This window comes from Mustela nigripes, chromosome X, assembly GCF_022355385.1.
Source record: "Mustela nigripes isolate SB6536 chromosome X, MUSNIG.SB6536, whole genome shotgun sequence".
Taxonomy (NCBI): domain Eukaryota; kingdom Metazoa; phylum Chordata; class Mammalia; order Carnivora; family Mustelidae; genus Mustela; species Mustela nigripes.
The window spans coordinates 120,611,423-120,638,503 of record NC_081575.1 but is presented as its reverse complement, the minus strand read 5'-3'; the positions used below and the strand labels follow the sequence as shown (position 1 = coordinate 120,638,503).

The 27,081-nt window shown below is 43.4% G+C and overlaps 1 protein-coding gene across 8 annotated transcripts in view; it reads right to left on the bottom strand.

Annotated features, from left to right (window-relative positions):
* Positions 1 to 27,081, bottom strand: part of NLGN4X (neuroligin 4 X-linked) — a 294,472-nt gene that overhangs the window by 230,830 nt on the left and 36,561 nt on the right. For all 8 annotated transcript variants that reach the window (XM_059384861.1, XM_059384868.1, XM_059384862.1 and 5 more), the window contains one exon: positions 26,519 to 26,605. The gene's annotated coding sequence lies outside the window, so the exon portion shown is untranslated. The remainder of the gene's footprint in view (positions 1 to 26,518; positions 26,606 to 27,081) is intronic.

Genomic DNA, 27,081 nt, shown 5'->3' with positions numbered 1-27,081 from the left:
TAGCGTTTTGATCCAGTTTGGAGACTAAATTCGTCTGCACGTCTGCAAGCAAAGTAAGGACCCCAGATGCCAGGCACTCTTGATGAGCTCTCGAAAGGCTATGTCTTCCCATCGTTTATAGTTACGATAAAATCTAAATCACTAAAAGGCAATATTGAAGATAGAGAGGATGCTGAACGAGTTGTCCTGCAAAAGAAAACGATCAGTTTGAGTAAGACCTGCACAGTTATTAACAACGCAGCGTGACTTGGAACGGCAACCTCAGGTGTGGTGGGTTTGCAGACAGATGGTGGAACACTTGTGGTGGGTTTGCGGACAGATGGTTGAACACGTGGACCCTCTGAGGTTAGTGTACACAAGAAGCGTGTGCTCCCGAGGGGGAGACAACCACAAGAACCATCTCGGGCGATAATGAGAAGTAGGTCTCTGCGGGTCTTCAGTAAATAGCTTCGAAACTGCTGTTCACAGCCTCTCCTAATGAGCCGTGTGCTGTCCAAAATGGAGGGTGTCTTCAGAACGTATCCCAAGACACCACCCATGACCCAAGAACCACTTCGATGTTACATAACCTCAGCAGGAGTGCCCTCTTTTCTCTCTGAAGCCTGTACCCCCTCTGCCTACTTTACCTCTTAGGGAAGGCTGCTTCATCTTGTAGGAAAGACCCTGTATTTTGGAAATTACTATTTCTGTGTGATGTTTGGTCTGGCTGTTCAGAGCAAAGTTGAGTTTTGGATGGCACAATCACTTGTAAGGACAAGGTGACAGGATTATAAGCTGTAGGGCTCCAGGTTATGAAACAATCCTTTCTCCAACACATCTTCCTTCCCGAGCACGACTCTGGCACCAGCTCCCAGGATTCGTCTTCTGTCTTGAGCACCAGATACCCCCCGTCCATTTCCCAAATCATCTGCTCTGCATTCTTCCACCAGGAGTACTGGTGTGTGAAAACAGAGTCTTCCCCAGAAATGGAGATCATGACAGAGAGGTTTCCTGCATGGGGAATCAGAACCTAACAGAGGAGGACGTTCCAGCTCTAGGACATGATTAGGGCTTCTGAGATCAGGAATATAGGCAAGAGGCTTCCCTTAAAAGCTGTTCCTGCACACTTACATGGGATGGGAGAAGAGAAAGGAAAGGGGAAGCTGCAAAATAAAGGGCCGGGTTCAGAAAGGAAGGCAAGAACAAGAAGTTCAAAGTTGAGAGACAGAACCAGGATCAAGTCCAGAACACATAGCGGGACTCCAAGGCATCTCCTTGCCCATCTACCTCCAAAGCCTCACGATCATTTTCACAAGATAAAAATCCCTTAAAATGAAAACCGTTTTGCCAAGAAAGGCAGTAAAGAGCATTCAGCAATAACGGATCTTGAGACCTGAAAGTTTCTCTAGTAAAAATTATAGGGACAGCATAAGCTCTATAATGCTATTTTTTGGTTTTATTTTGACAGAGAGGAATTCTCACGCTCTACCCACCAAACTGAGACCTAGTCTGTCTCACACCCATCCCCCAGCTCTGGCAAAAATCCTTACCTACACATGCAGGCTTTAAAAAGGAAATCTGGGTAGAAAAATGTTTAAAACCCTTTCCTCTACTGAGGTTCCATGATCTGCTCTCCTACCCAAATGCCCTTCCGTGGACGCCCTTCTGGGGAACCCTTTGAGGGTTCTATGAATGTAAACAGATAAATATCATCTTTGTTTTCGCTGAACGTGAACTGAAATGTGGTGTTTTCTACTCCAACTAGAAACGTTAAGTGTAACACACACGGACACAAAACACACTCAATAGTATCCGAAATTCCTGCAATTTTCCCCAATAAAAAAATCACATATATTTTCCTATCAAACTAATGCTATTGCAGACACCTGAAAATACTATGTATATTCACCACCACTTTGAAATTGTGCATTTATGAGGTTCTTAAGCAGATCTGGATATGTAATACACAAAACAAGTACATACATTATTATGGCAGATTTTTTAAAAAATGATAAATTGATAATCCTTCCAATCCTTCCAATAAAACTGGTCTCCGTTTGGCTGATATCTAAGATCTATAAAGAACTCCTCAAACTCAAGACACACAAAACAGATAATTACGTCAAAAAATGGGCAGAAGACATGAACAGACACTTCTCCAAAGAAGACAGACAGATGGCTAACAGACACATGAAAAAATGTTCATCATCACTAGTCATCAGGGAGATTCAAACCAAAACCACATTGAGATGTCACTTTACACCAGTTAGAATGGCCAAAATTAAAAGACAGGAAACAATGTGTGTTGGAGAGGATGTGGAGAAAGGGGAACCCTCTTACACTGTTGGTGGGAATGCAAGTTGGTGCAGCCACTTTGGAAAATAGTGTGGAGATTCCTCAAGAAATTAAAAATAGAGCTTCCCTATGGCCCTGCAATTGCACTACTGGGTAATTACCCCAAAGATACAGATGTAGTAAAAAGAAGGGCCATCTGTACCCCAGCGTTCATAGCAGCAATGGCCACGGTCGCCAAACTGTGGAAAGAACCAAGATGCCCTTCAACGGACGAATGGATAAGGAAGATGTGGTCCATATACACTATGGAGTATGATGCCTCCATCAGAAAGGACGAATACCCAACTTTTGTAGCAACATGGACAGGACTGGAGGAGATGATGCTGAGTGAAATAAGTCAAGCAGAGAGTCAATGATCATATGGTGAAACATAAGGAATACCATGCAGGACACTGGGAAACAGGGAGAAAAGAGTTGGAGGAAATGAGAGGGGGTGATTAGCCAGGACAGACTGTAGACTCTGAGAAACAAACTGAGGGTTTTGGAGGGGAGGAAGGTGGGAAGTTGGGTGAGCCTGGTGGTGGGTATTAAGGAGGGCATGTTTTGCATGGAGCACTGGGTGTGGGACATAAACAATGATTTCTGGAACACTGAAAAAAATAAAATAAAATGAAATTTAAAGAAAAACAAACTGGTCTCCTTTTAGGCTTATTTATCTTAGAACTTAAAAGTATTGTTTTTGTTTTTATTTTTTTAAGATTTTATTTATTTATTTATTTGACAGAGAGAGATCACAAGCAGGCAGAGCGTCAGGCAGAGAGAAAGGGAGAAGCAGGTTCCCTACTGAGCAAAAAGCCCGATGCAGGACTCAATCCCAGGACTGTGGGATCAAGACCTGAGTTGAAGGCAGACGCTTAACTGATTGAGCCACCCAGGGACCCTTAAAAGTGTAATTTTTAGAAAAAAGGGTTCATTTTTCAACAAGCTGACAAAGGGGTTGCACATAATCACACACATACCCCAAACATTCATGGTTAAGAACCCTTGAATCATGGCCAAACTGTTGACACAACCTGGCTCATGGAGGTTGACTGCTCTCGTGACCTGGTGGATACAGCAAAGGTTACAGCACAGCTTTCTGCTGGTGGAGAAGGTGAATGTGGTTGCATGAATGAAGACCATCTACTCAACTATTTTGTATGAGCGTTTCTGGCTCTTCCTCCGTCCCTTGGGAAGACCTGCTATTAGCATCAGTCCACCATGAAAATATATGACCTTTCCCTCCACCTGCAGGTCTCCCTTGGCTCTGGTCATATCCCCCCAGGTGAAGGACGTCTTCCTGGTCCCCTCTCCCTGGACACGTTTGGTGGAACCTGAGACTGTGTCATCTTGGCCTCCCTAAAACTCAAACCTATGCCCATAACAAGTGGTTAATAGGAACATTTTAGCTTCTCTCATCCAGGAACCGAAACACCTACGTGTGCCTCTTGCATAGGTGTAGGGAGCTGGGCAGTGGGAGTCATCTGCAAGACCAAGGCACCTCTATCCTCCACAGAGACTCCAGCAAGCACATGGTCTTTCTCTCTCTGAACCCAGCCCCTTAAATTTCGAACCTACAACTTGAAAAATAAAGGAATGCTAAATTGGCTGCTTGCTGTGTGCTCAGGGAGAGTTCCTTCTCTGAAGCCATGAGAAAGAACACCAGTGATAAGAAGAACTGATGGAAGCTCTGCTACTTCTCCACCCCGTCCTCCAACCCCCATGCTCCATTTCTCAGAGAAAAGACCAGGAAAGTCCCAATATTATATAATCTCCAGAATATTTCATAACAAATGGCAAAATCCTGAAACTCTAAACGGGTAGGTCTCTCCCTCGCCTGTATGGGCATTCCTTTTGATCCCTTTTGAATCTCCAAACTCCTTGTGTTTCTTAAATATATATATATTTATATATATATATATATATATATATATATGAAGATTTCTTTCTCTCAGTCCCCTCCTTCTCTATACAGAAGGATATAAAAAGGTTGGTTCATTTTTTTTTTTTCACTACGGTAATCAGATGTCACAGATTTTCTGCAATTAATGCTTTCCTTGGCTATTTTCAGACCTCCTATTAAGAGCTATTCTCTTACCGTAGCCTATTCCTCCGAACCCAATTAAACCCAATTAAATCCTCTGCCACAATTGTTCTATTTCCCCCATGTTTAATTATCTCTTAACAAGTCTGTTACTGCATGTTTTCAATTGGCCACCCCAGACGGTGCCGCTGAGAGGATGCGGTACACACATCTATGAAGTCTGGATGTGAAATTATCACCTGGCAAACTCCCCCGAGTGGAAAGGTACCAAGAGGGAAGGTTTCATTTTATTTTAAGAGCTCCTACTGCAACTTCAAATATGAGAGCACTATCAGCCGGTCGTGTCAAAAGTCCTTAAAACAACAAACAGAAAACAACTTCGCCTTTATGAAGTACGTCCTTTGAATTAACTAGGTCACTGGGAAAATGTGCTGAATTTAGGCAGCCCAAATAATTAACTTCAATATGTATTAGCAAATAAGCTTCAGTTTTATATGTGTGTGCATCGGTGTGTACACATTGGTGTGTGTGTGATAGACATTAGTCGCTTCCCGAAGCTTTGTACAGACTAGATTAAAATGACAAGCCCCACCCCCAATCAGGACATTTTCGGTGTTAAATTTCATCTCCCCGATTAAAAGCTTATAGAAATACACGAAGGACTATTTAAAAAATTCATCAGCTGTAAGGATATTTTAAAAGAACAAGCTTAGGAAGCCAAAACTCATAAAAAAGCAAAGGAAAATCAGAAGAGGCAGGATAGAGACACAGCTCCCCATCAGAAATGCTCCGGTTTTTCGGATCCTGGAAAGGGACCTCAAAGGAGGAGAAATCGCAGGCATCTCCAGCAGAGACGGGGAAGAAATCAGTCCGGTCTCCCCAAATCAGTAATTCGAGGAGACTGAGGAAGATTATGCCACGGTGTCAGTTCTAAATGTCAGCACTGCATGTGTTTAATGAGTTAGCTTCTCCGAGGATAAAAGGAACTCAAAAAGAAATGCTTGAGGAACTCCGCAACTTCTTGCTGGTGAACATGCAGACCTACAACCTGCCTGATCAGGTGGAAAGTCCATTGAAGAAAGGTAGATAAGGCTTGCTGCAAAAGGTAGGGAATGCGGTCTGTGGATCATGGCCAACACTCATGTGTAGGAACTCAGTCCTTCCCGCCGTAAGAGCTTGGCAAAGAGCAGGTCATAATGAAAGAAAATTTTGCTCCAATACAAGCATCCTTGAGCACTGAGCAAATTCCCGGCACCGGTAATGATGTCCCTGGCCCTTGACTGAAAGGAGCTCACAGAATGAGACCAGAGGAGTGCTCGGGGCTCCTGTGCGGGGCCACTTAGGATGAACGCCAGGGAAATGCAAACGGAGAAAATTATATTTAATTCAACCTCATGTGCGGTCACCGAAACAGGAGAAAGTGGAACAATTATGTTGGAACCGCGCCATGGACCATGCACAATGGGCTTCCCGTAGGATAGGCAAAGCACTCCAAAACAAGAACGTTCTGTGACTTCAGTTAAAGGCCAGGGGTTGGGCTTTGGGAGGAAGAGAAGGAAAACAACCAGAAAATAGAAAGCTTTTGAGAGAAAACATTAGGTCATTTTTAAGTGATTACAGGCTTTCTCTAAAGAACACATCACATAACAGAGGGGACAAAAATGTGACTGAGTGATGAAATTTGCTCAAGGTGCATTCTTCATTTATGTTTTCAATGGAAAGCCCTGTGTCTAGATGAAGGGAACAGTGGATAGGATTTTTAAGTCAAAGCCATGATCTGTGCCACTCTAGACCCGTGGTTTTCAAATTTGACCATTTGAATCCTTGGAGAACTCTGAAAAATCCCGCTTCAAGGGAGGTACCCAGGACCCAGTGGGTCAGAGTCTCTGGGGGAACAAGGCACAGATACCACATATCTCTGAAATTCTTCAGGCCATGCTAAGGGCCCGCCGAATTTGCAAAATGGTGCTCTTTCTGATGGGGTTACCCATCCACACATGCAATGCGATTGGCGCCTTTTATTAGCTTCTGCTTTTAGAGAAACTGTGTGTCCACAACGACCCACACAAAGTCCTAAAACCCAAACTATGAGCCTCCTTCAAACAAGGTCAGTAATACCAACCAGCAAACCCGTTGCCAACACGCACAAGCCCCACATCTCACCATGATCACAGCTGTCTCGGGAGATCTATTATATACTGATATGTTATTTTGGGATGCTATCTAACATTTTTCTATAGGCAACCACGACCCTATTGGAGTCTTTCTCCCTCCCATCCCCGTAGAGGGACCACACTGTGTCGGGGCATATCACTCTTCACCATGAGCATTATCGTAAGCAGGTGATTCATGGTGACTCTTGAACCAAGATCTGTACTCTGCAAAGTCTCCTTCCTGGAAGAATCTGTTCTCTCTGGAGACCGTAACAGCCTCGGGATTTCATTTTCATGCTTTTTCTGTACCTCCTGTTCCATTTTTCTAAATGCCCTCACAAAACTGTAGCCCATCCCAAGTACTATTTGTATAGGGTCAAATGTCTCTTTCCTTTTATTCTTGTTTTTTTGTTTTGTTTTGTTTTGTTTTTTGTTGTTTTTTTTTCCCCCCCCGTCCCGATCTGTCTCTCTAGGATCCCTTTTGTCCCACCGTGCACCCAGCGCTCCTCTGGGACCCAGTCCCTTCCACCATCTTCCCCAGGTCCATTTTGTTTCCTTGGAAACCACGGCTTTCCATGTTCTTTACTCTGCTATTTTTTGAAGGAAGACATAATCACACAGTTTTCGAGGAGGAAGGCATGAAACAAATCTTTCGAGACCCTGCAGGAGTAAAAATTCTTTATGCTGACTTCAAATTGACAGTTTGGTTCAGGATAGACATCTATCTTGCCAATTCACTTGTCTTACAGCTGCTAAAGGGATTCTCTGCCTCTGAACCTTCACTAAAGACTTCAAAGGGTCCCATGGCATTTTAATTCTGGATTATTTATGGTTGTGGTCTTTGTTTATATGCTTCTCCAACTGGTCTGAGGATCCCAACCTCTCAGCATCTCCTTCATGGAAATCCCAGGACACGGTGCTGGGGAGTAATTTTCGTTCCATTCACCTATTGGACATCCAGTGCCCCCCTCCCCACAAAATCAGGAAAGTCAGGTCTTTGGATGCTAAGGGAAAATTAAATTACTTAGAGCTCATTTCTACCTCTTTTCTGAATCACGGCGTGTAACTTGGATTGACTTTTAATTTTCTTTCCTTTTTCTCTATCACGCTCTCATTAGCTTTTACCAACGGGAAATAGACTCCTATTTATTTTCCCATCCAAGTTTTAAAAGCGTGCCTACTTTGTTACTTTTTCGTAGGATCCTCATTTGTTTGTTGCGCGTTTGTTTGAAGGATCAATATTTCGGTTATAGATTAGAGAGTTCTTGGGTGTGTTTTCTGTTTGATGCTTTGTGTCCTGATCCTGATAACCCTTTTTCAAAGGCTATCTTGAAGCTCTCTTACTGAAGGTTTTGTGCTAGAATATGTAGGAGTAAGACTATCTTTTTTCGGGGTGCCTGGGTGGCTCAGTTAGTTAAGCAGCTGCCTTTGGCTCGGTTTATGATCCCAGAGTCCCAGAATCGAGTCCCATGTCGGGCTCCCTGCTCAGCAGGGACTATACTTCTCCCTCTGACCCTACCCCTCTCATGCTCTCTCTCTTTCCCTCTCTCTCTCTCAAATAAATAAATAAAATCTCGGGACGCCTGGGTGGCTCAGTTGGTTAAGCAGCTGCCTTCGGCTCAGGTCATGATCCCAGGGTCCTGGGATCGAGTCCCATATCAGGCTCCTTGCTCGGCAAGGAGCCTGCTTCTCCCTCTGCCTCTGCCTGCGTCTCTGTCTGCCTGTGCTTGCTCGCTCTCTCTCCCTCTGTCTCTCACAAATAAATAAATAAAATCTTTAAAAAATAAATAAATAAATAAATAAAATCTTTAAAAAAAAAAAAAGACTATCGTTTTTCATTTGAGAAGAAGCTCTACGTGGCGGTTTTCAGCAGGAGGACCTTTGTATAATGAAAAAGCAATTTACTCAAAGGGTCTTCAAAAGCCTTTTATGGGATCCTTTTCAGAAAGAACTGCCTGTTCAGCTTCCCTGTAAAAAAGAATGCTCCAATATTGCTTTGTGGAAGGCCAGTGGCTTTTACCCTGGGCAGGGAGAGAGAGCCAGGGAAAAGGCTGATGGGCCACTGGCAAGCAAACTATATCCAATTCCCTAGTTTTCAGCCTAAATGCTCGGCGTTCACTGCACTAATCTTCAAGGGCCTGGTGCCTCTTGTCTGGGTTGAATTCCTCCTGAATAAATTTCTTCAGTTTCCTGAGGAGTGGGGCAAAGGGCAGTACTTTGCCCCACAGGATGGAAAATGTGTGGTTCTGCAGAACTTCAACGGAGCCCAAGGTTTTGGAAGAGATAGCAAGATCGATGACTGCGTCCACTCAATCCCAGGTGAAGAGAAACATGGAATTCTCCATCACTGTGGAAATGATTGATTTTTCTTACTCCGACAAAAATAGCTCCGCACGTAATCCAAGAACCGGCACTAGCAAATAAACTAGAGAGAAATGGTGGGGTGGCGAGAGATCGTGGGCCGTTCCACCACCCGGAAGCATGGAGAGAGGTCTCTACGAGATGCAATTTCATTAGCTCCAAGTAAATGCTTTCCAAAGTCATTTAGGACGTAGCTTGATCCAATATATTTCGTGTATTACTGCATTTTCTTACAGAGCTTGTCATCAAGTATCTCTTTTTCTCTCTCGTTTTTATCTAGCGCAGACGCATCTAATACGGCTAGATTAAAACGATTTTTAGATAACTAAGATATAGGGCAAAGAGCGTAAATTCACGCAGCAGAGTAAGTTGACCCCAGGAGCGAGGGCGAGTGTCATGCTTCGAATATATGCCAGCACTGAGCTCTCAACGTTCCTCAATTAGTATCCTCATGTTCTTCCATCTAAGTCGTCCAATCAGTTCAAGACTGCTGTGTCCTGCCCATCATATGCTGCCAAAACGGCCCCCTAATGGCCCCAGTGTTTCCACTGAGGCTGGGGTCTACCATCTAAACCTGAGTAAGAACCTCATGTATATGTTTAGACAACAGGACAATTAGTGGAACGGACTGTTTGCAGGTCTCCTGACAAGGCTCCAAAGCCAAAGAATTTGCGAATATCCCACATGAGAGTAAGCAGTCCCTAAAATCCAATGGAGTCAAGAGCAGAGATAGACGCCAAAGTCACTGGTGTTTTCCCTACACCACAATCCCTTGTCAAGGCAGCAGCAACACTAATGTTGACGTGGGATGGAAGAAGAGTCTATCTCTCCAACCAGGAGAGCCACCAGATCAGCAGGGCCAATCCCCCTGCCTTTCCGCAGGGTAAGAAGCACAAAGATGACTTTGAAAAGGACAGAAAAGAAACTACTGAACAGAGTGGCCTATCAAAGAAGAATGCGATACAGCTGTTTTGCAAAAACGCCAGACAGCGCCTTCATTCAGAATTACAGACATTCTCCGGCCCTTTAGTCTTTTATCCAAAATATATCAGCCATCTATGACGATTTCCATATCCTTGCATTTGCAAATGAAAAGTCCACGGCTTATTTACACAGTACTGCGGGATTAACTTTCCAATTTTAGGATTACATCTACAGAAAATTAAATCCCATACATTTTCCCCCACAAGAGACGCTTACACAGGGATAGAAGGTTGCAAAGCTGTGGAAAACATTTACACGGAGGGGAAGGAAAGCAGATGACAAGGGAGAGATGTAATTTTCTGTAACGTCAACAATGTGCTATGTGGATCTCCTCCTTTTACGCTCGCCATGGGAGAGATCCATCACTAGGACACGGTTGACCATGGAAGGGGAGGTCAGCAAGCTCGCAGTGCCTACCACAACAGCCTTATCCAAAGAACAGAGGTCCACGGGGTGGTCTGCTGAACAATGGGCCCTTCCATATGCCTCCTCTTATGTGCTTGTTTTCTGTGCTAGAAACGCTACCCTAAAAATAGCTCTGATTAATCCCTTTGGCACACACGCTGCCACTGTCTTTGGAAGAATGATTCTGCCCAGGGCATTCTCATTCCCGATGCACATAATGGTTTCAGAAGTCAAGACGAGCAGTAGCGTCGTCCCATTTCCAGAAGATGACAAATTATACATATTACGGCAATCACGCTCCCTGGTGTTTACCCAAAGGACTCCAAGACTTACATCCCTACAAAAACCCACACATGGGTGTTAATAGCGGCTCTATTCATAATGGCCCACATTGGGAAACAACCAAGATGTCCCTCCCTAGGTGGATGGGTAAACTGGGGTCCATCCAAACAGCAGAAGAGCGCTCAGGGTTAAAAGGAAGTAAGCAATCCAGCTATGTATGGAAAAACTGTGAATGAGTCTTCAATGTGCATTACTAAGTGAAGGAAGGCCATCTGTAAAGGCTACGTGGTCTTTGATTCCAACTCTAGGACATTCTGGAAGAGGTAAAACCATAGAGACAATCAATGGTTGCCAGGGCTTGGGGTGGACATGGCAGAGATGAATAGGGAGAACACGGAGAAAATTTGGGGCCATGAACGTATTCTGTATGATGCTGTCATGCTGGATACAGGTCATTCTACGTCTGCGCAAACCCATAAAATATACGCCCCAAAGAGGGAACCCTAATGTAAGCTGCGAAGTTTGTGGGATAATGATGTGTAAATACAGGTTCTTCCTTGGTAATAAAAATCTATTGGTAGATTGGGAATAAAAATCTATATAGAGATGATACCTGTCCAAGGAGAAAAATGTGGTTCTAGGCTTCACGCCGTTTCTTTTTTTGTCTTCTAAACCCTACGCTCTTAACCGCGAGGACATGAAGCCTTTTCCGACGCGACGGCATTCTATGCAAGAGAGCCAAAACGATTCAATAATATAACCCCTCGGTGTTAATTGAGTTTTAAATTTTCTGGTGCCTCTCAGCATTTTCACGTTAAAGGATATTTGGCAGTGTTAATATAAAGAGGTTGCTGACTTCAAATCAATCCCTCTGTAATTTAATTGAGTTCTTAAAATACATCAGCAAAATTGAGTATTTAAAAGAAAAGCCACAATCGGCGAATCAAAAAGGATTACGGAGAAAGTCTCCCGTACGTGTTGTGGAAATATTATTTACAAGTTTGCGGAAGCAATTAACGCGTGTCTGAAGCCACGATCAAAGCGCTTGCAAAGTGGGGTGGGGGCATATGGTACCCTCGACGGAGGAGTGTAGGTAATCGTTAGACACCTTTTTCTTTTGACGGTTCATTTAAAATTTCTAAGTCTTGTTGGGAAAAAAAGAGCACCCACTAAATTAAGATTTTGAGGACGTCGGTACCTGCTGTTTCTGCACACACAAACAATCTAGGACTCGAAAATTATTCAGATTTGGCTTAAAATGTCTGGTTCACTATTGTTTCACTGTTCATGTTAATTTCATTATCCTCTGTACCTCCTCTGCCCTCCGCCATTACTTATAACCCATTGCCTTGTAACCCATTCCTTCATTTTGAAGGTCAAAAGGTAGCTCCCGAGTGATTTTTCGATGCACAAGGATCTGAGGTCAGTATGCGTCCTACCTCCAGACCACAGCAAACCCTGACAATGGCCTCCTGCTTCACTCTATGGTCATATTTTCCCATACCTCTACCACACAGCCACCCTATGACCTCGGAGACGTCACTCAACCTTCAGCATTGAGTTTCCTCACCTCTAAAGTAAGGATTGTGCTTGTGTGGTAGTTGAAATGATGACCCCCCCGCAGAAGATATGCCCGTGTTAATCCCCAGAACTTCTGAATACATCACGTTACATGGAAAATAGCAATCAAAGTTGCAGATAGAATAATGGGTGCTGATCTCCTGATCTGGAGATAGGGGGATGATCCTGGATCCCCCAAGTGGACCCAATGGAAGGATGGGGATTGTTATCAGGAACAAGGGACACAGAAGAGAGTGAATCACAAAGATCTCACCATGAGAAGGACCAAAGCCAGTGGCTCTGGAGACAGAATAAGGGGGCAATGAGTCAAGGATTGGGGCAGGCTCTGGGATCTCTGGCAAAGGCATAGATTCTCCCCTAGAGCCTGGGAAGAAATGCAGCCTTGCCGCCCTATTGATTCTAGCTCCCTGAGACTCACTTTGGACTTAGGAACTCCAGAAGTATAATGTCATAAATGTGTGTTGCCTTAATCACTGGGTTGTAGTAATTTGTCGCAGCGGCCACAAGAAACCAATAGGAATGGTAAGTATTGGATACAGAGGTTGAGATGATCGAGTTAGTGCACAAAAAGCACTTGGAACAGGTCCTAGCACAGAAGAAAAGCGATCTGATTGTCAGCCTATGTTACGGTTGATAGCCCAGAGCTAGAACGCTGGGTTCAGGACATAAAATGCACAAGAATGGCACGGGAAGAAGAAGAAATAACGGTATTTGAGGGCACACAATTCCCCTTATATCATGCACTTAAATAACATCCTATACCATCTGTCATTGTTTTGATTCCACAAGCATCATGAGATATCTTGGTACATGTTTATTTCTTGCACAGGAAGGCCCAAATTGATTTTCTTGCCAAATAACCAATTACTCATACAGAACCATGTCCTTTGAACATGAAAAACTGCTTAGAGGTAGGAGAACCTCTGGACATTTTCAAAGAACACCAGGAGAGTATCTACAAAGTTGACACATGACACACCTGACATTTAGAAAGTGGGACAAAGACGGGAGCTGACAGATTTCAGATGTCGCCATGGCCCTGGCCAGGCCTTCACGCTCTCCCTCTGTGTTTTTGATTATTACTATGGTTTCCATGACCACCGGAGGTAAAAGGCAGGCTTGACAACATACTGTAGCACAATCGGATGTGATCACGTTCGCCCACTAAGTTCTCATCCCGGAGCAAATCACATGATTCATCTGTTGATTTGGTCTCTCTATACTTGTAAGAAGTCAACATCTCCTGGGATCCTCGTGGACCCAATGGAGAAGACAATCACTGAACAAGAGCCCACAGGGATTTTTCTGGCAAACAATTCACTTCCTTAGAACTCAATTTCTACCCAAGGAAAATGGGCAAGATCTCTCTGCCTAACCCATCAAATAGGACCACTCATGTGAAAGGAAGATTGAAAGCCACAGAGCCAGCAAATCCATCCATAATTATTCTGGTAGGCCCTGACTATTTCATTTTCTTTCAAATCAGGTATTGCAATGTGCTGACAGTCACCATCATCACCAGTGTGCCCATCATTCAAGATCATGCATGAGCAAGAGAAACACATCTCCCTCATGGGCTTCTCCTAAAAATGAGTAAAATACAGAAAAGCTAAGCATCCAGTGATCTTGTCACTTGTGTGAGAACACTATCACAGCTCATATAACTCAGGTAAAACCGAGGAACACTACATTCCATGGGACTGGCAAAGAGACAACATCAAGTCAAGCTTTTGAAGGCCTGAGCCAAGAAAGCTCCTATACCTTAATACTTTAAAAAAAAAAAAAAAAAAAGCTGAGGATGGCTTGGAAAGGAAAATCAGGCGTATTTTGTTGACAAAAACTATAAAACCTTAATATACTCAGGAGAAGGGGATAAGGTTTCCGGTAATGTCATCCCAGAGACAGGATCACGCCATCCTACATGTAAACCACTTCCCATGAGTGTCCAGGGCTTTGAAGAAGTCATTAAAAAAATGGAGTAGGTTAAAATTTCAAGTCCTGCTACTTATGTAATTTTTATGGCAATGTTAAGAGACAACAAACCCAGATATTATAATTTTCCAGGGTGCATGTGGGGTACCTTGTCTGGTCACTGGGTAGTTGCTCACTGATGCTGATGCCCTCATCTGCTCAGTGTCAGATTCACACTGTCCTCATCTTCTCTATGTGGGGTTCACACCCTCCTCATCTGCTCGTGTAGGTTCACACCCTCCTCATCTGCTCGTGTAGGTTCACACCCTCCTCATCTGCTCAGTGTCAGATTCACATGAACTTCATCTCCTAAGTGTCGGGTTCACAACGCCTCATCTCCTCCATGTTGGGTTCACCACACCTCATCTCCTCAGTGTCAGGTTTACAATGCTGCATCTCCTCAGTATTGTGTTCACAACTCCTCATCTCCTCAGTGTTGGGTTCCTACCTCCTCACCTGCTCAGTGATGGGTTCTCACCCTCCTCATCTGCTCAGTGTTGGGTTAACACCAACCTCATCTGCTCAGTGTCAGGTTCACACCCTCCTCATCTGCTCAGAATTGGGTTCTCACCCTCCTCCTCTGCTCAGTGTTGGATTCACACCTCCTCATCTGCTCAGTGTTGGTTCAGAACACCTCATCTTCTGTGTTGGGTTCACTACTCCTCATATGCTCATGTTGGGTTCATACCCTCCTGCTTGCTCAGTGTCAGGTTCTCACCCTCCTTCTCTTCTCAGTACTGGGTTCACACCCTCCTCATCTGCACAGTGTTGGGTTCACACCCTCCTCATCTCTTCAGTATTGGGTCCACACCACCCTCATCTGTTCAGTGTTGGGTTCACACCTCCTCATCTGCTCAGTGTTGGTTCACATCTCCTCATCTGCTCAGTTTCAGGTTCAGAACACCTCATCTTCTGTGTTGGGTTCACAACTCCTCATCTGCTCAGTGTTGAGTTCACACCCTCGTCATCTGCTCAGTGCTGGGTTCACACCACCCTCATCTGCTCAGTATTGAGTTCACACCCTCCTCATCTGCTCAGTGTCGGGTTCACACCCTCCTCATCTGTTCAGTGTTGGGTTCACACCCTCCTCATCTGTTCAGTGTCGGGTTCACACCAACCTCGTCTGATCAGTGTTGGTTCACACGAACTTCATCTGCTCAGATGGCTCTCACTGAGCTCAGCCTTCTCCATACGCACTACTCGCCATCTGAATCCTAACCTCTCAGGTCAAGTGGGTGGAGAGAGCAGGTACTTCTCTCTCAGGACCAAAAGGCAAGTGCACATCACAGAGACACCATCAAAGATCTAGCTGAAGCCAAGTTCAAAAACAAGGGGGAGAAGTAGGTGGCTTCTTCTCAGCTTACAAGGCTGTGACTGAGGTCCCTTTCTGTCTTCCTAGAGACATCCCCTTAGGACTCCCTGTTATCGCACTGAAGACAAGTGTCCACCTTTTCAGAGCTTACAAGACATGACGAAAATAGATGAATGTCCTGTCACTAAGATCCCTTTAAGTTTTTAATAAATTCACCGCATTTTGTGTTTGAACAATGGATGTGTATCTTTAGGAACCAGGTTCAATTTGAAAAGACTCTAAGACAAGAAACCTACAAAGAACAAAAGTGCTAAGTACATATGCATGTGAGTGAGTGCTACACTAAACCATAATGACAGGCTTGCAGTGGGATGCTGGATATGTCCGCTTATCGTAGATAATGAATGCTACATGCATTTGTTTACTGTTTCTAAATAGAAAGTAGCAGCAGAACCTGTTAAGAAGAAAACAATATTTGACTATGAAATAAAAATAAAAACAAAACAACAAAAACGAAGAGAGATCAGATTTGCTGTAAACTCCAGATACGTGTTCTCTCCATGACTTTCACAAAGTCTAAACTGCTGACAGCATTATTTTTTTCAATCTTCACTTTGATTTCTTGATGTAATTCTGAAAGCTTTATTCTTCAGGATCTCCCCTGGAGCAGAGCCCTATGCAATGACACAAGGTTATTGGTTCATTTCCACTACCCTGGCCTACATTTTTCTTTAAGTGAAGTGAAGGTAAAGCATTCCTGGGGAAAACACTATTGCATTAGGAGGCACCAATATTGTGGCTGTCTCACTCCAAGCGACAGTCATGATAAGTCTCTGTGCTTCAGGGAGAACTTCATTCTCCTCTTCCTAGCTGCATCCACGGCTGCCCAGAAGCATTAGGATAGGGTATGGTCATTAGGAAACCTGGCTCTCTTTTGACCACTACATGCATGTGAATAAATTCTAGCAGACAGTAACAAAGAATCCTCAAGTTAAATGACTTCTTTCATAATCCATTATAATATACCTCATACCAAGATGCACATGCTATGGAATGAATATATTTATGAGAGATGGACAAAGTCATAACACTGTCACCAACGACTGACTTCATTGTTCTTGTGTTATTAGTTCAATAAATTCAATAATTAAGTAGTAATTCAATTAATTCAGTAATTTGCTTTGGACTGTGTAGGGGCACTGTGTCCGATGGGGTGGTGGTTACCATAATAGAAAATATTTCCTGCAACGCCTGGGTGGCTCAGTGGGTTAAGCAGCTGCCTTTGGCTCAGGTCATGATCCCAGCGTCCTGGAATCGAGTCCCCCATCAGGCTCCCTGCTCAGCAGGGAGGCGGCTTCTCCCTCTGCCTCTGCTATCACTCTGCCTGCCTGTGCGCTCTCTCTCTCTCTCTCTGACAAAGAAGTAAATAAAATCTTAAAAAAAATAGAAAATATTTCCTATATTTGAGGGATTTTCAGGCTCATTGGGAAGCCAGGCACTTAAGCAAATGAGGAAGAGAATGCAGGTTAACAAAGACGCCCTCTTCAATAAATGATCATCATGGAGGAGAAAGGCTTCCCTGGGAAATGACATTCAGGTGACATCATGACATTAGATGGAACAGGATTTTTTTCAGAAACTCAGATACAGGAAGAAAGGTCAGCTAGCACATCACAACACACGAGGATCTGAGTCAACACTGCTTATTCTGGAAGGTTCTGAATGGTTCAAGCTGCCCAGGGCAGAGCATGTGGAAGGATATAAGAAATGGGGTTCAATGGGGACCTTGCCCAAGTCACCAAAGGCCATCCCAGTAGCCCCCAGTCTTTGTTGACACAAGGGGAGGTGTCTTCCAGACCCACCCATCCTCAAGTACAGAGGGTAGGACTCCAGAAGGAGACAGCAAAGAAGGAAGGAGCATGCTAAATGCATGTACTTGTGAGCGAGAGTTAAACTAAATGTCAGTGAAGGAGAAGTCAGGAGGGTTCTTACTGAAAGACAGAGAAACAGCCTTGGGAAGGAGAAGGAGAAACAAGAGCCCATCACACATGAAGACAGCAGCCCAAGGAAGGAGACAGATGTCATGGAGGTCATTGATGAGGACAGCTGAGGTTCATCTCCAGGCACTCCCAAGATCATGGCCAACTATACATGGTAGACTAAAGATTACACGTCCCCAAAGTCATGCATATCCAAATCCCCAAGAACCCTTGATCCTGGAACTATGGGATACTGACCCCTGTACATTGAAAATACACCTCTAACTTCTGATTCCCCCAAAACATACCTACCTCCAGCCAACTGTTGACTGCAAGCCTTACCAAAAACATAAAGTCAGTTTACACGTATGTTGTACATTCTATGTATTATGTACTATATTTGTACAACAAAGTAAGCTAGAGAAAAGAAGATGTTCTTAAGAAAATCACAAGGAAGAGAAAATACATTTACAAGGTTATATTGATAAAAAGAAATTCAGGGCGCCTGGGTGGTTCAGTTGGCTAAGCATCTGCCTTCAGCTCAGGTTATGATTTCAGGGCCCTGGGATCAAGCCCTGCATCGGGCTCTCTACTCAGTGGAGCGTCTCCTTCTCCCTATCCCTCTCCCTCTGCTTTCTACTCTCCCTGCTTGTACTCTCTCTCTCTCTGTGTCAAATAAATAAAATCTTCTTTAAAAAAAAAAAATTGTATGTGTCAGTGAACCTGAAAAGTTCAGGCACATATTGTTCGAGAGTCAAGTGTATATAACCTTCCACAGCAAAGGACTTCACAAGGGTTCTGCCTGTATGATTAAATATAGGACTGTGAGATGGAGAAATGGTGCTGGATGATCTGGGTAAGCCCAGAGGAATTACAAGTTCCTTACTAGAAGAAGGCAGCAGGGCATCAGAGAAGAAGATGGGACTCGATGTGACCAGTAAGTAGAGAAGTGAAAAGGAATATGGAGCCACAAGGCAAGGAAAGGTGGCCACCCCTTGATGTGCCAAAATGCAAGAAAACATGTCCTCCCCTAGCACTTGCAGGAGGCACCAGCCCAGGGGGACACTTGGGTGTTTGCCCCCAACAACTGGCATCCAGAGCTGTATTCATTCATGTGTGCTGTGCAGACCGTTAAGGTTGTGATCATCTGTTACAGCAGCCATGAGATACTCATACCTGGGAGGAAGAGTAGCAACAGAGGAACGTAATGATCACTCGTTTTTTAAGAAACACAGAGCAGGCAAAGGTACAGAACAGCAGAATGGTGCCTTTTGGATGTGCAAGAATGCCATTGCATTTCCAAATACAGGGCACGTAAGAAACGAAGAAGAGAGATCATCGAGCATCTAGCACAGAGCCTTGGTGAGGACACGTGCACCATTAGAGCTGGTGTTTGTTTTCTCAGCCCTGAACAGTCAAATTATTTGGTAAGTTCTTTTGAAAAAAAAAAAAGAAAGAAAGAAAGAAAGAAAGAAAGAAAGAAAGAGAGAGAGAGAGAGAGAAAGAGAAAGAAAGAAAGAAAGAAATTAAGAAAGAAAGAAAGAGATTGTTCCAATGACTCTTTAAATACATCAAACCATGGGCGCCTCGGTGGCTCAGTGGGTTAAGCCACTGCCTTCAGCTCAGGTCATGATCTCAGGGTCCTGGGATGGAGTCCCGCATCGGGCTCTCTGCTCAGCAGGGAGCCTGCTTCCCCCCATCTCTCTCTGCCTGCCTCTCTGCCTACTTGTGATCTCTCTCTGTCAAATAAATAAATAAAATCTTAAAAAAAAAATCAAACCAAGGATTTTGAGAATCACAAAAACAAGATGGCAGCCCTGTTGAGAACGCCTTCAAACACCACCACGCATGTTGGATGAAATTGCCTTAAACGGACTTCCTCCTTAAATCCACTCTTATTCTGGTCAGCTATATTGGAATCCCAACTCAATAATATTTTGTTCCTTTTAAAAAATGTAAGTGATGGTTGATGTCACATCATTTCCAAGACTGGTTCTAAGACAACACCACAGAAATGGGGATGCGTTTTCAATGTTGGTGGCCAGTATCAGGACACGTTGGCATGATAATTTGATGTTTCCAAACATAAAATGATAAAGGACAGTCATGCACGGTCAGCTGTAGTTACCCTCATTCATTAACTTTTGAGCAAGTATTGGGTTTAAATATTTTTAAATATTTAACTTATGCAACTTATGATATCTTATCAAAACAAATTAATGGTGCCTGGGTGCTGCCGCCCATGGTGCGTCTGACCCTTGGTCTCAGTTCAGGTCAGGATCTCAAGGTTATGAGACTGAGCCCCAGGTTGGGTTCCACACTCAACAGAAGACCGCTTGAGATATTAAATTAGTGGAGATTTCTAATGAAGTCATGATTATAAAAGGCGTGTAAATCCTACCAGTGACAGACCAAAGGAACACCTACTCTGAAACGATGACTCTGTGGCCAGCCCCTGTCCCATGGTAAACTTCACCTCCCTCCTGAATCGGTCACTCTGGAAAGGTAAGAAATTCATGAGGTCACCTATCTTGGACTCAGAATACTCGTCATTCACCTGACGCCCTTGCCTTGTCACCTCGCCAGATTTTGTTAACCTTCTTCCCAGAACAGCATCATTTGAACAAGCCAATCAATTACCATTAAAAGCGCAAGTGAAAAACCAAGCGTTCCCCAAGGAAGGCTTGAATTTTCTAAGTAATTGAGAAGAAAATATAGCGGCTAAAATACTAGTCCATTTAGAAGACTTAATTACAGATAAGTCAATGCTAAATAATTTATATTCTTCTGTGCATATGTATGAGACTAGAACAAGAATTGGGGGAGGGAGGAACCACTGCTTTGCCTCCAAGTGCCTGTTACCTATAGACAAATGGCCTAAGACACCATATTTATTTTCTTCTTATTCCAGGTTTGCAAAATTCAAGGAAGAAAATAATACTCATTCATCTGTGGATAAAAATAAAATGCCTGGCTTCCTGAGTGTGATACTGGGATTTATAGTAAGAAAAATTTATTTGATCGTCTTTCTTAGCATAGAGCTCCTAAAACCCTGGGAATTTACTAAGTGTTGACAGCAATGAAGGTGTTTTGGTTATGTTCTGAGGCAATTTTGAGCAAGTATCTAGGAAGGGAAGCTGGTAGCTAGCAGAGACACCTGTGTGATTGATTAGAAGTGGAACTTTCTGTCCTGGCTCTGACCTACCTACCTCGAACCCCAGAGAGGGGAGAAGAGCTGAAGCTTGGATCGGTCACCAGCCCCAATGATTTAATCAATCATGTCTGTGTAATGAGGAAGCCTCCATAAACACCCAAAAGAATGGGTTTCAGAGAGCTTACAGGTTGGTGAAGATGGGGAGAGCTTGGGGAGAGAGGAAGACCCGGAGAAACTATGAGCATGCCAGACCCTTTGTCCATATGTTACTGGGTTACTCCTGAGTTGTAGCCCTTAATAATAAACCTATAATGGAGAGAATAACATGTTTCTTTTTGAGTTCTGAGGATCAACTGCTTTCACAGATTAATAGAACCCAAGGAGAGCATCGTTGGAACCTCTGATCTATACAGCTTGTGGGTCAGAAGCACAAGTAACAGTGTGAACTTGCCATTGGCATGTGACGTGTAAGGTGGGCAGTCTTGCAGGACTGAGCCCTTACCCTGCGGGATCCGACCCTGTCTCCAGGTAGAACTGTAGGACACCCAGCTGCTGTCAGAGACCAGCATTATGGTGTGGGATACCCTCCCAAGCACAGACATCCTAATGGGTGGTCAGAATCCCCCTTACTAAAACATATGTTCTGCAATGATATCATCACATTAAGAAAGACATGCAGAAGAATTTTCTGTGTAATAGAAAAAAGTTGCATCCTCTCAGAGGCTGGTCAGCTCTGGACCACTGTGCAGGGAAGCTTTAGGCACAGAAGGATACCTTCCCAGAGTCGGATAACATTGGCTTCCTGCAGGCTCATTCTCTCCCCTTCTCAGCTGAACGGACAGTTGGAGGTAAGAGGTAGCCCAGTTCCTTACCTACGTGGTCTACTTAGCCAGGACTGGGCCTCACCCCACTTCAAAACTACGCATTTGAGAGTGCTGATCTGCATTGCCCTAGGCCTTCCTGAGAATCTCCTATGCACCATGCATTGTGCTTGGTCCGGGGAAAGTTTTCTACGTCCACTGCCAACTGCATATAAAGGACTATGTGAAGGTTCTTGTAAAGGGATAAGGGACAGAGCTGCTGTCCATTGTATTAACCATGCTTGCATGGGTTCAGTTACATTCTGCCCCACTCAAGTCCTAAAAGTTGCCTTTCTCCATTGTCCCACGTCATGGTTAAATAAATTCGTCTTGAGGGATTCCACAGACACCCCTGTTTCGGCAGTCGCTATAAAAAGGGAAAGAAGTAGGGCATGTAAAGGAACATGCTTAAGCGAAAGATCCTCAATCATCTACAAGTGAAATGTAGTTTGTTAATATTTACTACCACAGCATGCCAAGTAGGACATCCAACAACCTGCCAGAGAAAAACAAAACAGCCCCATTCCCTATGGATATTAATTACCCACTTCAAGGAAGCATGCTGAGTCAGAATTTTCTTGCTCTCAAATTCTCAAACACACCAAAAATGGAATCAATGAACTCCTTGGCTTTAACTTTACCCAATGCCCTTTGCTCAAAAGTTTAGTGAAGCAGAATGAAGTGACGATAATTGCATGCACTGAATCAAGTGCTCTTTCTTCTAGATGACAAAACAAGTGGACGGGGGCATGGCCACTCCAGTCTTTAAAGGGAGCCTGAGTCCTAACAGACTCAGCCGTCAGAATTATTGCTACAAGAGTTGAAGAGGAGGCATGGTAACAGGTGTATGTCTGCGGCACCATACATGCTGTATGGATGGTCGTCAAATCTCTCCTTGGTGCATGGAGACGTCACAGGTGACATTCCCGAGTGTTCCCAGACCCCACTCACGCATGAGTACCATGTTGCAGGTAAAAAACACCAGCTCTATGTCTAAAAGACTGTAGAGGAGGCATTAATGGAATTCCTAACGTGAGAACACATGTGCACACACATGTAGCTTATGTATATGTGCACGCATGTCTAGTACATGCATCATGTGTGCACATGTATCATATGCACATGTATGTGTGAGTGTGTTATGTGTGCATGCATAATTTATGTTATGTTAATGTTCATGACTGGTGAATGCAAGATGTTCTCCATGTGAAAACATGCATGTACATACCTTATCTATGTGTGTACATACATAATCCGTGTATCATTTGTGCACATGTATGTGTTATGTGCATGTGTGTACATGTATGTGTCATAGATGCATGTATGACTTATATTAATATTCATGACTGATTTGTGAATCCAATATGTTCTCCATGTGAAGACACGTATGCACACGTATCTTATGTATATGCATGTACATGTATAATACGCATATCATCTGTGCACACATGTATCATACACGTGTGTATGTGTACATGTGTGTATTATGTATGCATACATAATTTATTTTATATTAATATTCATGACTGATTTGTGAATCCACGATGTTCTTCATGAATGGCCCTGCCGCCCTCCAAAGAATCAAGCCATGTCCTCAAGTATGGATGGGAAAACTCATGGTATACAGTCAAAGAAGAAATATGTTTGGCTTTCCAGGCCCTGTGCTCTGGGACAGTCATTTGATTTTGGCCCATCAGGTGTATAAGAGCCACAGACAATAAATAAATAAATGCCACAGTGTGGACTGGGTTCCAATAGAAATTTATAGAAACAGGTCACTTGCCCACAGTTATGGCTGACTCACCTTGTGCCTGCATATGTTTCAAGGTCATTTACTCAAAAGTTGAGTTTATTGATGTCCTCCAGAGAAGAACAAAATTGGGCATAAATAACTCATAAATAATGTAAAAGAATCTACATAAATAGATACAATTGCCCCTTTATTCTACTCTGAAATATATATTTCAGCAGAAAAGCAGCATTAAATTAGGGAGAAAAGCAACAAGTACTGTGTTGGTGCAAAGGAAACATTATGGCTTTAGAAAATCGTTGAAAGGAAAAGGAACAAGGAAAATCAAAGTATTTATATTTATCTTCAGTATTAGATATTATATTTTACATATCACATATTTTTATGCCATAGGCCTATAATCACATTGCATATATTATATTTGTGTAAGTTTTACATCATTATATTTAAGTCTATATGCCAGTCCCTTTACCAAATGGATTGACAGAACTCCTCTGTGTCCCTCTGAATCACAAAACGTTTAATAGCAGATCTACTGGCATAATGAGCTCAGAACTAGAGTATAAACAAACTATCTGAACATTCCAATTTATTCTTAGCCCCTACGCTAAGTCCTCATCATCAGGACCTGTGATGCACTCATAAATTCAGTTCCATAGAATCCTGAAATCCCTATTCATGGTTCATCTCTGCATCTCTATTTTTTTTTAAGATTTTTATTTATTTGCCAGAGAGAGAGCACAAGCAGGGGGAGCAGCAGAGGGGGAAGCAGGCTCCCCACTGAGCAAGGAGCCCAATGAGGGGCTCGATCCCAGGACCCCAGGATCGTGACCTGAGCCGAAGGCAGGCGCTTAACCCACTGAGCTACCCAGGCATCTCTCTGCATCTCTTCACTTAAGAATGAAAATTAGGACTCCAGGACAGGATGGAAGGAATTTCTCTTGATCAACAGTTTTGAATGGAACTAATAAGCCATCTTGGGAATAAAACCGAGGAATTTCGAAAGCCATCCCAGAAACGTATGAAAATCCACTGCAAAGAGCTTCCTTTCACAGACGTTACCAAAGCAGACAATGATCAGGCAACATAGAAAACATGATTCAAGGGGCATACGTTGAAATTTTCAAGTCTCAGAGAGGTTTCCTGAATGTTTTTCCTAGGAAGCTCATTGGTATCATTTATAATCACAGATGCCCCCCCCAGTGAAAGGGCAATGGATGCCCGTCTCTCTGTTCTCTACATTTCTCAGCAGCCTGGTCATCAAGAAAAGAGCTACTTAGCAGCAGACCTAGATCACAGCACCATTGCCCCATGCACCTGCCAGCCCCCTTGTAAATGACAGTGACTGCAAACGAAGACCCACGGAGCTCTCACTTCTCACGGACACATGTTGGGAATGCCCAAGCAGGAAAACTCCGTCATAAGCTTTGCATCTAGCCACGCCCTCGTCAGGATATAACACAGGAAGTTTTAGCTGGGGATGACCTCTCATCAAGGGTGAGCGCCAAGGACACCCTAATTCAGACAGGCTTCAATTTGGAATCAGTCCTCATCAAGGTCATCCCCAAGTGTAAGAACCCCCGAGCATACCCTGATTCAGATGGGCACTTAGACAACCTCTTGCACACGCGCGCACGCACACACACACACACACACACACACACAGGTCCATAATGCATGGTGCTTTCAAATGCAAATTGAGCCCAAGTGACCATAGCCAAAACCCAAAAGGCCTTTCAAGATACAGAAGTCCTCATTCTGCTCTCCCGATGGCGCAATTTATATAATGTTCCCTCCGGGTTTCATTACGGGAGCTGTCACATTATGAGCTGTGACCGGTCCACAGCTCGGAGCGCGATGCCAGACCTATTACCACGGCTTCTCCTTGGAAGCGAGACAGCCTGATTGTATTAAGCAGAGTGCTCCTAGCACAGCGGCTACCAGAACGATTATGACCAAGCTGCATGGGGCTGCCATTCCAACACTGGACAGTGTGAGAAGGAAGACAAAGCATTCTAAGACTTCATGCCCCCCGGAGATAGCAATACTCCTCCAGACTGAAAAATGGAAATAAAAACAGGCAGGGAGAAATTAAAAAAAAAAAAAAAAAAAAGGACTTTTTTTTTTTTTTTTTTTTAGAAAGCTACACAATTCATAAGACAAAGGAATTTACATAATGTACTGTTAATGATGATTTAGGTGTATGTGCTGATGAGAAATGTCTCTGTATGTTGAATGTCTTTGGTAAAATAACCTACACAAGCTCAAAATAGAAATCAACTTCCCATCTATAATCATCTTCCAAATCTGCATGTTGATAACAAAAGGGGGACAGCGTGAGTCTTTGTTAATTAAAAATAATCTTTGAAAAAAAAATAACTAGCACTTTTTTTATGGCAGGAAGTGAGGGCGGAGTTTGCAGATCCAGTTTCTTGGAAACAAGGATTTCATATAAAAACCATGACCTTGACAATCTTATAGAATTCAGAAATCCTACGGAAGTTTGTTACCGACATAGGAAAGATATGAAATTTCGTGGTCACGTCTAAGGAAGATGAAAGCCAATTGTGGTCTCAATGGTGGAAAATGTTTGGAAGCTTGGTCCACAGATGGATGAGAAAAATGGTATATAGTGGATATATGAATGATATAATCATAAATACTTTCTCAGCAGGGCTTGAATTGACAGCTGAGCCATGAAAAGACATAACCATTCACCTGAAACATATTAAAACACATCCTTTCTCCTATCTAAGCATGGGAAGGGACAGGTTCAGATTTCAAAGTGTGCACTGATTCCATGAACAAGTGCTCAGAACCAGAGATCACAGAAATATTCTACCCATGTTCTCTTCCTTGGGATCTGCTCTATTCCTGTTCTCCAGAGAGAGACAAAGATCCCATGGTCTCAGTGGGTCCTTGGCGTGCATTAGAACCACACCTTTGATATTTTGGATCCCATTCTCAAGGGGCCACCATCATTCACCTGCCCTCATAGCTTGGGATGCTCTCTCTAGAAGAGAGTGGGTGTTCAGTGTCCCATGGGCTTGAGAGTCAATTTTGGAACGGTTTATACAGGTGACCAGAAAGCTGAGCCTCTCATTTGCATATACCTAATTAATAAGATATAGTCAGCCTTGTAGCTATTTGGAGGAAGAAGCAATTATTACAAAATCCTCAATTTCCAATGCATGCCATTAAAGCACTCCAAACGAGCTTCAAATCACCGCTTTGCACTTTGGTTCATTTCCAACAGATTGTGAGAAAGAAAACTATTTTTACTACAAAAGCAGTCAGAAAGCATTGCCAGGCTACAAATGCCTCAATAACGTAAGTAGGCAGAAGTCAACGATCACTTTTGATACTCACCATTACATTGTCCTTCTGAGAAGATGCCTTTAAAAATGCCTCCATGGACATATAGTTGCCATCTTTTCCATCTCAACACATCCGTTCCTATTAAGATAAAAATGACAAAGAGACGTTGGTGCACTCAATAAAAGAGATTGGTGAGCCCGCTTCGAAGCCAATGTTCTATTGCTCACATGACCTTTCTTACGGGTTGTTATAGGAACCAGCTGATAATGGCAGAAAGGGATTCTTAACTGGGTTCTCCTGACAGGACACCTGCACAGGTGTGGCTAACTGTAGAAGCCACGACCCGCCATGCTGGTCATCACGAGGCATGATGATTTTTAGAATCAATGGAGACAGATTAAGAATTCCAGTCTCGTCTGCATTCATTCCGGCTCTGTTCCATGTTTCTTGATGATGACAATCAATTTAGCGCATGTCTACGTGCGATCTAGCTTATTTATGAGTTTTAAATCCTTGCAAAACGCAGTTGGCCAAGAGAGCCCATTCGTGTTCTAGAAATCGTTTAGTTGGAAGAACAAAGCCTGAGTCTGCAGACATCGTGCTTTCCCCTACAG